The sequence below is a fragment of the Oxyura jamaicensis genome, chromosome Z, assembly GCF_011077185.1.
Source record: "Oxyura jamaicensis isolate SHBP4307 breed ruddy duck chromosome Z, BPBGC_Ojam_1.0, whole genome shotgun sequence".
NCBI lineage: Eukaryota > Metazoa > Chordata > Aves > Anseriformes > Anatidae > Oxyura > Oxyura jamaicensis.
The window spans coordinates 41,285,691-41,297,488 of record NC_048926.1 but is presented as its reverse complement, the minus strand read 5'-3'; the positions used below and the strand labels follow the sequence as shown (position 1 = coordinate 41,297,488).

Here is an 11,798-nt window from a genome sequence, read left to right as displayed (position 1 = left end):
GTGTTCTAGGTGTTCTGGATGTCCTAGCCTGTTCCAGTATTTGACCTTCCTCACACAAATATTTTTTTCTAATGTCCAGTCCAAACCTCCCCTGGTACAGGTTTGTGCCCTTCCTATGCATTCTGTCATTGGTTCCCAGGGAGTAGAGACTGACACCTCCCTCTCCACTTCCCCGCCTCAGGAGGTTGTAAAGAGCAAAGAGCTTGTGTCTCAGCATCCTCTTCTCCAGACTGGACAATCCAGGTATCCTCAGCCTCTCCTCAAAAAACATGCCTTACAGCTATTTTACCAGATTTGTAGGCCTCCTCTGGATACTCTTAACGTCCTTTTTATATTGTAGGACCCAGAACTGCATGCAATATTCAAGGTGATGCGGCGCCAACTTCAGGGGAATCACTTCTTTTGACAAGCTGGCTATGCTGTGTTTAATGCACCCCATAATGAGGTTTGCCCTCTTAGCTGCCAGGGCAGGCTGCTGGCTCGTGTTGAGCACACTGTCACCAGCACCCCCAGATCCCTTTCTGCTGAGTTGATCTCCAGCACTCATCTCCAAAACTGTACTTGTGACCAGCATTACTCTGTCCCTGGTGTCGTGCCTAGCATTCTCCTTTGTTGAACTTCATGCTGCTGCTGATTGCTCTGTGCTCCAATCTACCTAGATCCCTCTGCAAAGCCTCTCATCCCTCCAGGGAGTCAACAGCATGAGATAGGTGTCCTTTGAGAGAAAAACTGATTACGTTTCTGTGACTAACTTTTCCTCTGGCAGTTTTTATTCTCTGAACACATGGTCTTAACTTTGGTAGAATATTTGGAATGCAAGAAACAATGGAATATATTAGTTCCATCATGTGGCAATTCATCTTCACATGTGGTCATCCAGAGGACAGAAGTCCTGTGACTTGAAAAGGTTATTTAGTGTTGACATCTGTCCTTTAAATTTAATATATTGACAATGTTAGTATGGTCCCAAAGTACCTTTCAGTAGCAAAATATTAAAAGATTTATTCTTTCATCATCTCCATAGATATAGAATTACATATACCATAAGGATTTTGGTTTAGTGAGATTATTTTCTATTACAGATTTTGTACAGGTCAATCTAGTTTTACCTCCTTTCAGAGGAGAGAACAACATTGGAAGCTGCAGTGATCCTTAGCTTCTGGGCAGTGGCTCTAGGGAAAATTATATGTTAATATAATTAGAACCATATCAGAATATATATCCATATAATTATTCCAGAAGCAGAAAAAGTTATCATTTCCCACCCTTTGAGAACTCATTTTTCAATTATGTAGATGTAGTGTTAATTTTAAAAACAATTTCCTTAAAGAAAAAAAAAAAAACAACACTCAAGTTCTCAAATTCTTAATATGGAACCATCCTGATCCCTTATTTAAAACATTTAGATCCTCATTATGGATTTCTGCTACTTAAAGTAATCAGATGAAGCTGATTATGGAGATTTAGTTGGTTGCTGATGTTTAGAAAATAGAGCTTGACCTGTGATTAAACAATGTGATACACAGGACATGCAGAAAGTGAACAGACAACAAAGATGATCATTTTCTTTAGCCAACATAGTCTTATAAGGAGAAGACTGTAAAAACAGTTAAGGCAAGAGAGAAAAAAAAAAAAAAAAAAAAAAAAAAGGATGAGAGTCCTTTGAATATTTAAATGTCTAATTTTGCTGTGATATGGGTGCACAATAAGCTTTTGTTTGTTTGTTTGTTTGTTTATTAGAAAGAATTCTCCTTTATAGCACTAGCCCAGAAAAAGCTTTCTCATCTAATCACTGCAAAATTTTCTACTCCAGGTCATTGATATTGCTTCTTTAGACTGGCTGGTTTTAGTAAACTGAGGAAATGTTGAAATCTTGTCATGAGAAAACTAAGAGAAGTGCTTGCCTACCTCACTATTCTAGGAGCTACAATTCCATATGAATCGGTCTTTGAAGCTTGATGCTGGGTGCTGGTGGGATGATGTTTTTCAGCTGGCTTCTGGGACCAGAGCATGAGCTGGACCATATGTAGGCCATTCAGGTCATACATAAAACCCTGTCCTTAAAGCTGGTGTCCCAGACAGATTTGATTTCACTCAATTTCTATTGTGTGCAACCCTCACAGTTAAAAATGGTGCAAATTTTCAAATTTACTTCAAAAAGTTTCAAAATCTCTAATGATTTATCTGCCAATATGTATTTTTATCTGTTGACAGATATCTATTTAGTCTAATGATTCAAAGAAGGTCCTAAAATATATGTTAACTACTTACAAGGCCTTGTATCCATGGGCAGACCCACATTACTTTGAACAGCAGTTTGTCATTCATTCCTACTGTATTCCATGTAAACCTAAACAGAGAAAGAAAAAGCATTGCCCAAAATTTCCCACTTTGCTCTCTAGAAGCAAAACACCTTTTTCAAATTAATGCAGCATGGTCCTGCAAAACCACAAATTCCACTTAGCCAAAAGTAAATAAATCAAACAAACAAAAAGGTAAATGAGCATATTATACAAAGAAAGTGGAGATCTGGAGGCAATTTATAACAGAGCAGTCTAAGAAGTCTTCAGAATTAATTGTTCAAAAGGATTAAGAAAGCTGACTAATCAAAGGACGACCTAGGCACTTCAAAATAGTATTAAGCAGTGGAAAATAAACTAGTCTGGGTGGCCTGAAGCTGCAAAATATCACATAATAGATGCAAAATAAAGCCTGGTTGAAAATTGAAAAGCTGTTTGACATGTATACGTTGACACAGTCTCCATGATTGGCAGAGGCAAGTTTTTTTTTTTTTTTTTTTTTTTTTTTTTTTTTTTTTAGGTGTTTTACACTGGGGTTAGACATATCAGTAGCTTGGCTTACTTTGAGATTGTTTTGTCTTAGAAATGGCCTAGTATTTTTATCTCAGAGAGCAGTCCAAATATTCTCATGACTTAATTTGCTCTTTACCTCCATAATAGCAAAACCAACCCCATTTGGCTATTCAATTGAGGGACATGTTTTGTGCATTTCTCTCAATAGTATGCTAATATTTTGCTAGACCATTGTCACAGATTATTTCTGCAGACCAAATAAAGAAAACGAAGTGAACATAATAAGCAGTCATGTCAACATAACAACATTACCTCCTCTTTGGCATCCAGCATGCTTCTATGTCTAGAGCTCTGTATTAAGAAGACACTGGCTTCTGTATCATAGTGCCTTAACTGTTCTTGTCATTCTTCTAATTCTTGCTATAATAAAGAGCCATGCAGGGTTTTCTTCTTCTTCTTTCTTCCTTTTTCCCTTTTTTGTTACTGTTGTCGTTGTTGTTTTGTTTTGCTTTGTTTTGAGAGAGTGGATTTATCAGTGCAGAAACTTGTGTTCACCATAGTTTCCTAGCTCTTCTGAAAGAGAACACACAGACGTTCTGTAAAGTGGATATTACCACCTAACCTAAAATTTCTCCAAAATTTCCTCCTGTCAAAATTGCTCACATTTTTCTTAAGTGGCAAGACATCTGGTCCTGTTTACGATAAAATGTGATGTAGAGAGTACAAGAAATTAATGCCAGGCGGTAAGGCAGAAAAGAAGTGCAGAAATGCTCCTCAGGACACTGTGTTACACATGAAGCCAAAAACTGTGTATTCATTTTATGGAAAAAACAGCAACAACAGCAACAACAACAACTAATAGTGAACCAAATATTATTGCCTACGTATGATTGCTATAAAGTGTAAGGACTGAATTCAACAGGAAGCTTGCATGCCTACTGAGCACTGTTTTTTGTTAAAAATGCTTGATCCTAATCTGTTTACCTCCCAGTGTCATCATGAACCACAACCAAACTGATTTAGATGTGGTTATACAGGTTGGGGAGCTCACCAAGATGTTGTCACTGATATCAGCACTGGCAGGCTGGAAAGTAACACTGAGAAACAGCAGAAGATTTAGGAGTTCACCAGCACACTTCTTTGGAAAGTGTGTCACACATCACCCTATGCAGCACCACCTTATGCCAGAAAACTGAAGCATGGTTCTTCTTTCTACCCTATACCTTTGGTACCTTGGATAATCAAACCATCCTGTGATTACTTCAGCAAGAATGAGCAAGGTTTCACATATTCTGTGGGCAAGAACAAAATGGAAGTAGTGTCACATTGGAAGATGAAGAGGGTAGTAGAGATATCATTTTCCTGTCCTTCAGTAGACATAAAGTACACTGGAAATGAATGTAACTACTTTAGTAGCAGTAGTTACTGACAGTCCTGCTGGAAAATGAGTCGCCTGCAGAACACAATATACCAGAAAAGACATATGGTTGTATGGGGTCACTTCTGTGGCAAAAACAGATGAAATAATAAAAACTACGTAGAGACAGAGGTATTTAAAATCTCACAGCCTGCCATATCTCTTTTTTTTTTTTTTTTTCTCAATAAAGACAAGAGCCCAGCTAGTAAATTTCAGACCATTCCAATTCATCTTGCATAATATATAAATTGATTTATTAGTACTCCATTTTACATCATCCACTAGATTGGAGTCAATGGCATTAGAGATGTCTACTCAATAATTTTTCAATCATTTCTTTTTACTTTATATTCCTGTCGATAGAAAATAATATCAAAGTTCTGGATGAGAGCAGCTGCTCTTAGTTTCATCCTGGAATCACCACAGAGAAATTACAACTTCAGCAGTTTAAAATTCTTCACGTTCTGCAGGACAAACTCTGTGGCATAATGTCATTTTCCTATAAAACAAGAAATTTGGTGAAACATTTCCATCCTTTAGGCATAGATGAATTTTAGAGTAAAAATATCAAGCCTACAGAACCAAATTTTTATTTAACAGAACTCATACCTTTCCTCCATTAATATAAATTAACACTGCACAGAGTTGGAATATATAAAGCTGTATGAACCAGTGGTCTGTGTCATTAAGGTAATCTGGATAAAAATATTGCAAGGAAAGAGACCTGGTGTGTGGACTGACAGTACAAAAGGCATGTGCAAGTGGCTTTGTGAGGTGGAGTTCGTAACTATGGAATTAAGATGCTGAAACTATGAAGTTATTGAACTGGGCGGGGGGAATTTCAGGACAAATTCTTGAGCTTGTTTGCATAGCCACAGTATGCCAGTGAGCTGAAATATAAGGCTTACTACTCTAAGCATCCACATGGCAAATGCTCTTGAAACTAAAATGATAACTGGGAGCTTGAGCAAAGGGTAATTACAGTCGCCAATGAAGTATACCAGCACTCAGACCTCAAGACTTAAATCAGCTTTCTTGGGAATGGCCCAGACCTTTTACCCAGAAGACTTGCATATGGAAACTATTTGGGAAGCTGATCCTTGCCTTCTCTCAGCTGTTACCTAGTAACTGACTGTGCAAGTGCTTCCAGTCCATTTCACAGCTAAGTCACACAGGTTAACTTAAATGGCTGTGCCAGGCAGAGAGAAAGCCCAGATAAATCAATACCATCAGTGTATTATCAAGGATTTTGTGGGTGCTAAGGAAGAAGGATGCACCCACAAAGCACTGAACTCTATGAAAATTCAGACAAAAGTTTTTGATCCTTACCACCAGGAACAAATTTCTGCTGGTGGGATCAGTGTTGTCTAGCTGAAGGTAGTGACTAATTGCTACTTGGAGCAAGCTGTCCCCATCCATCAGCCATGAGGATGTAGGAGCACCTCTTCATCAGTGGTGATGGTTTATTTATGAAGATAAGCTGTTACTGCTGACCAGCTGCTTCACACTATGGCTGCCTCTGGGAATAAGGAATCACCATGGAACAACAGATTATTACTGAGGCTGCAAATGTATGGGTATTTACAATGGTGATTTTACCATCCAGCATCACCTAATGATGATCTGTCAGGACAACTAGCACGTCTGTATTCCTCCCCAAATTTCATTCTTCTCTCCTCTGTTCTCTTCCTTACCCTGTGTTTAAATGCCCTCTGCCTTTCTTTCTCTGGGGAAGCTGTTTTATCCATGCTTTCCAGGCACCCTCCTGCCTATCTGCACAAGAGTTCCCAGTGCTTCAGTCTCCGTGTCCTGCCCATATCATGAATGGGCAGCACATGAGACAAGCCCCATCATCACATCACAGAGTGGGTCAACTAGATGTCTGGGGCCAGGCAACCTCCAGTGGAGGCCCATGCAGGCTGCTGTGTGATGGGGACATGAGGACTCCAAAGACCATGCTTGGGGCAGTATTTAGACCAGAGCCCACATAGATCAGACTAAGCAGCGCTACGTTAACAGTTGGACATTACAATCTTAGAGGTCTTTTCCAACCTAAATGATTCTATGATTCTACCATTCTATGATTCTGGCTTATATGGCATAGGTATTGAAACATCCTCAAAAAACACAACATAATTACAGCTGCCAAATCTAGCACTATGGGAATCATCAGTGCTGGTGACCTTAAGAAATTTGGAGAATCACAGAATGACAGAATAGTCTAGGTTGGAAGAGACCTCCAAGATCACCTAGTCCAACCTCCTACCTAACGCTAACAGATCTTCCACTAAACCATATCCCTAAGCTCTACATCTAAATGTCTTTTAAAGACCTCCAGGGATGGTGACTCAACCACTTCCCTATTCCAGTGACTAACAACCCATTCAGTAAAGAAGTTCTTCCTAATATCCAACCTAAACCTGCCCTGGTGCAACTTTAGCCCATTCCCCCTCGTCCTGTCACCAGGCATGTGGGAAAATAGACCAACCGCCACCTCACTACAGCCTCCCTTGAGGTACCTGTAGAGTGCAATAAGGTCACCCCTGAGCCTCCTCTTCTCCAGCCTAAACAGTCCCAGCTCCCTCAGCCGCTCCTCAGAAGACTTGTTCTCCAGACCCTTCACCAGCTTCGTAGCCCTTGTCTGGACTCGCTCAAGCACCTCCATGTCCTTCTTGTAGCGAGGGGCCCAAAACTGAACACAGTACTCAAGGTGTGGCCTCACCACAGCCGAGTACAGGGGGACAATCACTTCCCTGGACCTGCTGGCCACGCTGTTTCTTATGCAAGCCAGGATGCTGCTGGCCTTCTTGGCCGCCTGAGCACACTGCTGGCTCATATTCAGCCGACTGTCAACCAATACTCCCAGGTCCTTCTTTGCCAGGCAGCTTTCTAACCACTCATCTCCCAGCCCGTAACGCTGTTTGGGGTTGTTGTGCCCCAGGTGCAGGACCCGGCACTTGGCCTTGTTGAACTTCATGCAGTTGACCTCAGCCCATCAGTCCAGCCTATGCAGATCCTCCTGCAGAGCCTTCCTACCCTTGAGCAGATTGACACACGCACCTAACTTGGTGTTGTCTGCAAACTTGCTGAGGGTGCACTCGATCCCCTCGTCCAGATCATCGATGAAGATATTGAAGAGGACCGGCCCCAGCACCGAGCCCTGGGGAACTCCACTAGTGACCAGCCTCCAACGGGATTTGACTCCATTTACCACGACTCTCTGGGCCCGGCCATCCAGCCAGCTCTTAACCCAACGAAGTGTATGCCAGTCCAAGCCATGAGCAGCCAGTTTCCTGAGGAGAATGCTGTGGGGAAGGTGTCAAAAGCCTTGCTGAAGTCAAGGTAGACCACATCCACAGCCTTTCCCTCATCCACCCAGCGCATCACTTTGTCATAGAAGGAGATCAGGTTCGTCAAGCAGGACCTGCCCTTCATAAACCCATGCTGACTGGGCCTGATCGCCTCCTTGCCCTGCAAGTGCTGCGTGATGACACCCAAGATAATCTGCTCCATAAGCTTCCCTGGCACTGATGTTAAACTAACAGGCCTGTAGTTCCCCAGGTCTACCCTCTGGCCCTTCTTGTAGATGGGTGTCACGTTTGCTAGCCGCCAGTCAACTGGGACCTCCCCCGATAGCCAGGACTGCCAATAAATGATGGAAAGCGGCTTGGCCAGCTCCTCCACCAGTTCTCTCAGTACCCTCGGGTGGATCCCATCTGGCCCCATCGACTTGCGTACACCCAAATGCAGTAGCAGGTCGCCAACCATTTCTTCGTGGATTGTGGGGGCCACATTCTGCTCCCCATCCCCTTCCACCAGCTCAGGGTACTGGGCATCCAGAGAACAACTGGTTTTGCTGTTAAAGACTGAGGCAAAGAAGGCATTAAGCACCTCAGCTTTTTCCTCATCTCTGATTACTAAGTTTCCCCCCGCAGCCAGTAAAGGATGGAGATTCTCCTTAGTCCTCCTTTTTGTGTTGATGTATTTATGAAAACATTTTTTGTTGTCCTTAACAGCAGTAGCCAGATTGAGCTCCAGATGAGCTTTGGCCTTTCTGATTTTGTCCCTGCACCACCTCGCAGCATCGTGTAGTCCCCCTGAGTGGCCCGCCCTCTTTTCCAAAGATTATAAACCCTCTTTTTTCTCCTAAGCTCGAGCCACAGCTCTCTGCTCAGCCAGGCCGGTCTTCTTCCATGCCGGCTCGTCTTTGGGCACGTGGGGACAGACCGCTCCTGAGCCATTAAGATTTCTTTCTTGAAGAGCGCCCAGCCCTCCTGGGCTTCTCTGTCTTTCAGTACTGCCTCCCAAGGGACTCTGCCAACCAGTGTCTTGAACAGCTCAAAGTCAGCCTTCCGGAAGTCCAAGACAGCGGTTTTACTGATCCCCTTCCTGACTTCGCCGAGTATCGAGAACTCTACCATTTTGTGGTCACTCTGCCCAAGACAGCCCCGACCAGCACATCTCCCTCCAGTCCTTCTCTGTTAGTGAACAGAAGGTCTAGCAGGGCACCTCCCCTGGTAGGCTCACCAACCAGCTGCATCAGGAAGTTATCTTCCACGCTCTCCAGAAACCTCCTGGACTGCTTCCTCTGGGCTGTGTTGTGTTTCCAGGATATGTCTGGGAAGTTAAAGTCCCCCACAAGAACAAGCGCTGATGATTTCGCAACTTCCGCCAGCTGCCTGTAGAACTCCTCATCCGTCCCCTCATCCTGGTTTGGCGGTCTATAACAGACCCCCACTAGGATGCTTCCCTTGTTGGCCTTTCTGCTGATCCTAACCCACAGCGACTCCACCTTGTCATTCCCAGCCTCAAGTTTGACAACATCAAAACACTCTCTCATATAGAGAGCCACTCCACCACCCCTTCCGTGATGCCTGTCCCTTCTGAAGAGCCTATAGCCAGACACTGTAGCACTCCAGTCATGAGAGTGGTCCCACCACGTTTCCGTTATGGCAACCAAGTCATAGCCTGCATGCTGCGCAATGGCTTCCAGCTCCTCCTGCTTGTTGCCCATGCTGCGTGCATTAGTGTAGATGCACTTCAGCTGGGCCTTAGCCTTCTCCCCCAGCCTTGCCACTGTTCCCCCTGGCACACCTCCAACAGGCTTGGTTTCACCCCCACCCCCCTTCTCACCTAGTTTAAAGCCCTCTCAATGAGCCCTGCCATCTCCTGGGCCAGGATCCGTTTTCCCCTTGCAGACAGTTGGGACTCATCTGCAGCCCTCATGCCAGGTGCCGAGTAGAGCGCCCCGTGGTCAAAGAACCCAAAACTTCTGTGTTGGCACCAGCCTCTGAGCCACGTGTTTATCAGGTGGGCTTTTTGTGTCCTCTCTGAACCATTCCCTGCCACTGTAGGAATGGACAAAAACACCACCTGTACTCCCGCTCCGTCCACTAACCGTCCCAGCCCCCTGAAGTCCCGTTTGATAGCCTTCAGGCTTCTCTCATCAATGGTATCACTGCCAGCCTGGACTATCAGTAGCGGGTAGTAATCAGAGGGGTGAACCAGGTTGGGAAGCTTTCTGGCGACATCCCTGACTCCGGCCCCAGGGAGGCAGCAGACTTCCCTATGGGTGGGGTCAGGTCGACAGACAGGGCCCTCTGTTCCTCTGAGAAGGGAGTCGCCCACCATGATCACCCTTCTCTCCTTCTTGGTGGGAGAAGTCTTGAGATGTGGAGCAGACTTCCTCACCCTGGGCTTCCTGGTTAACTTTTCTGCCACACCCTCATCCACCGCTCTCTCGAGCTCCAGGGCTTCAAACCTGTTGCATAAGGGCACCTGGGAAGGTGGGGCAGGCGGTGGGGGGAGTTTCCTGCAACGCTGAGCAGGGACCTGTCTCCACTCCTCCTCAACTCCTAGGTCCCCTCTCTCTGCCTGACAGCGACCGGGCAGGGGGTCCACCCCCATTAGGGGAGTCTCACGCCGGTGCCTCTCCTTCAGGCCTTGCAGGGAGTTGCTCCACCAGTCTATCTCCCGCTCGCACTCCCTTATGGCCCTCAACCTCTCCACCTCCTCCTTGAGCTCAGCCACCAGGCGGACCAGGTGTCCACCTGCTCACACCTCACACACACAGTATCTCTGCCTCCCTCGGATGGCAGTAGCAGGCTCTGGCACTCCCTGCACCCAGAGACCTGCACTGCCGCATTTCTGAGCGGGCACTCTGTCTGGGTGGCTGCAGACTTTCTAGCGCAAGCTCTCTGCCTAGCAAGGACCATAGCGGCCTAGCTAGTGGTCGAAAGCCATTGGTTGAGGTGTTCTTAGGGGCGGGGGGGATCGCTCGGCCCTCCCTCCCTGCGCGAACTGCCGCGCCAACTGACGCTCCCCGCCTTTCTGACGCGCCCCGCCCTGTTTGCCCGTCCTGGTCGCTCGCACTCCCCAGGGGCTGCTTTTGAACGGCCGGGGAGGGGGCGCTGCTGGCTCCGCCTATGCCTCGTCAGCGTCCCTCACGAGGGCTGCCGGGTTGTGGCGGCTCCCTCGGCTGCCTCGAGTGGCCTCGATGCTGGGAAAATAGCCCTGCCTGTCCCGATCCCCCGCGCCGCTGCAGAACGTGTCTGCCCCGGAGCTAATCGCCTCGGCAAGAGTGTAGTTAGGGCCTGTAGTTAGGGCCCAAGACTGTAGTTACGCTCTGGAACACAAGTCCTACGAGGAGTAGCAGAGGGAACTGAGGTTGTTTAGTCTGGAGGAGGCTCAGGGGAGACTTTATTGCTCTCTACAACTATTTGAAAGGAAGTTGTGTGGAGCTGGGGGTAAGCCTCTTCTCACAGATGTCTAGCAATAAGAATAGAGGGAATGGCCTCAAGTTGCACCAGGGGATGTTTAAGCTGGAAATGAGGAGACATTTCTTCTCAGAAAGAGCAGTCAGGCATTGGAAAGGGTTGCCCAGGGAGGTGGCAGAGTTGCCGTCCCTGGGGGTGTTTAAGGACAGATTGGACATGGTACTTAGGGACATGGTTTAGTAGGTGACATTAGTGGTAGGGTGATGGTTGGACCAGATAATCTTGGAGGTCTTTTCCAGCCTTAATGAATCTATGATCAGTAAATCATAGAATCACAGAATGGTTTGGGTTGGAAGGGACATGAAAGATCATCTGGTTCCAACCCTCCTGACATGGGCAGGGACACCTCCCACTAGACCCCTTTCATCCTTGCTTTGAGGACTTCTAACTCTATGGGGCGTCATCCACAGCTTCTCTGGGCAGCCTGTTGCTGTACCTGACCACCATCACAGTGAAGAAATTCTTCCTAATGTCTTATCTAAATCGACCCTAACAGTGTACAACTATTGCTCCTTGTCATATCACAACACTCTGTGGCTAAGAGTCCCTCCCCAGCTTTCCTGTAGGCCCCCTTTAGGTATTGGAAGGATGCTGTAAGGTCTCCCCAAAGCCTTCTCTTCTCTACACTGAACAACCCCTACTCCCTCAGCTTCTTTTCATAGGAGAGGTGTTCCAGCCCCTTGATCACCTCTGTGGCTCTCCTCTGGAATCATTCTACTATGTCCATGCCCTTCTTGTTCTGGGGGCCACAAAGTTGAACACAGTGCTCCAGGTGGTACCTCATGAGAGCAG

General features: G+C 46.0%; 1 long non-coding RNA gene across 1 annotated transcript; it reads right to left on the bottom strand.

Moving 5' to 3' along the window:
* Positions 1 to 550: 550 nt before the first annotated feature.
* Positions 551 to 11,060, bottom strand: LOC118156396. Its single transcript, XR_004746249.1, has 3 exons — positions 10,853 to 11,060; positions 10,678 to 10,682; positions 551 to 560 (listed from the first exon to the last, which is right to left on the bottom strand). It is a non-coding gene; the product is annotated as an uncharacterized LOC118156396 (long non-coding RNA).
* Between the last annotated feature and the right edge of the window lie 738 nt (positions 11,061 to 11,798).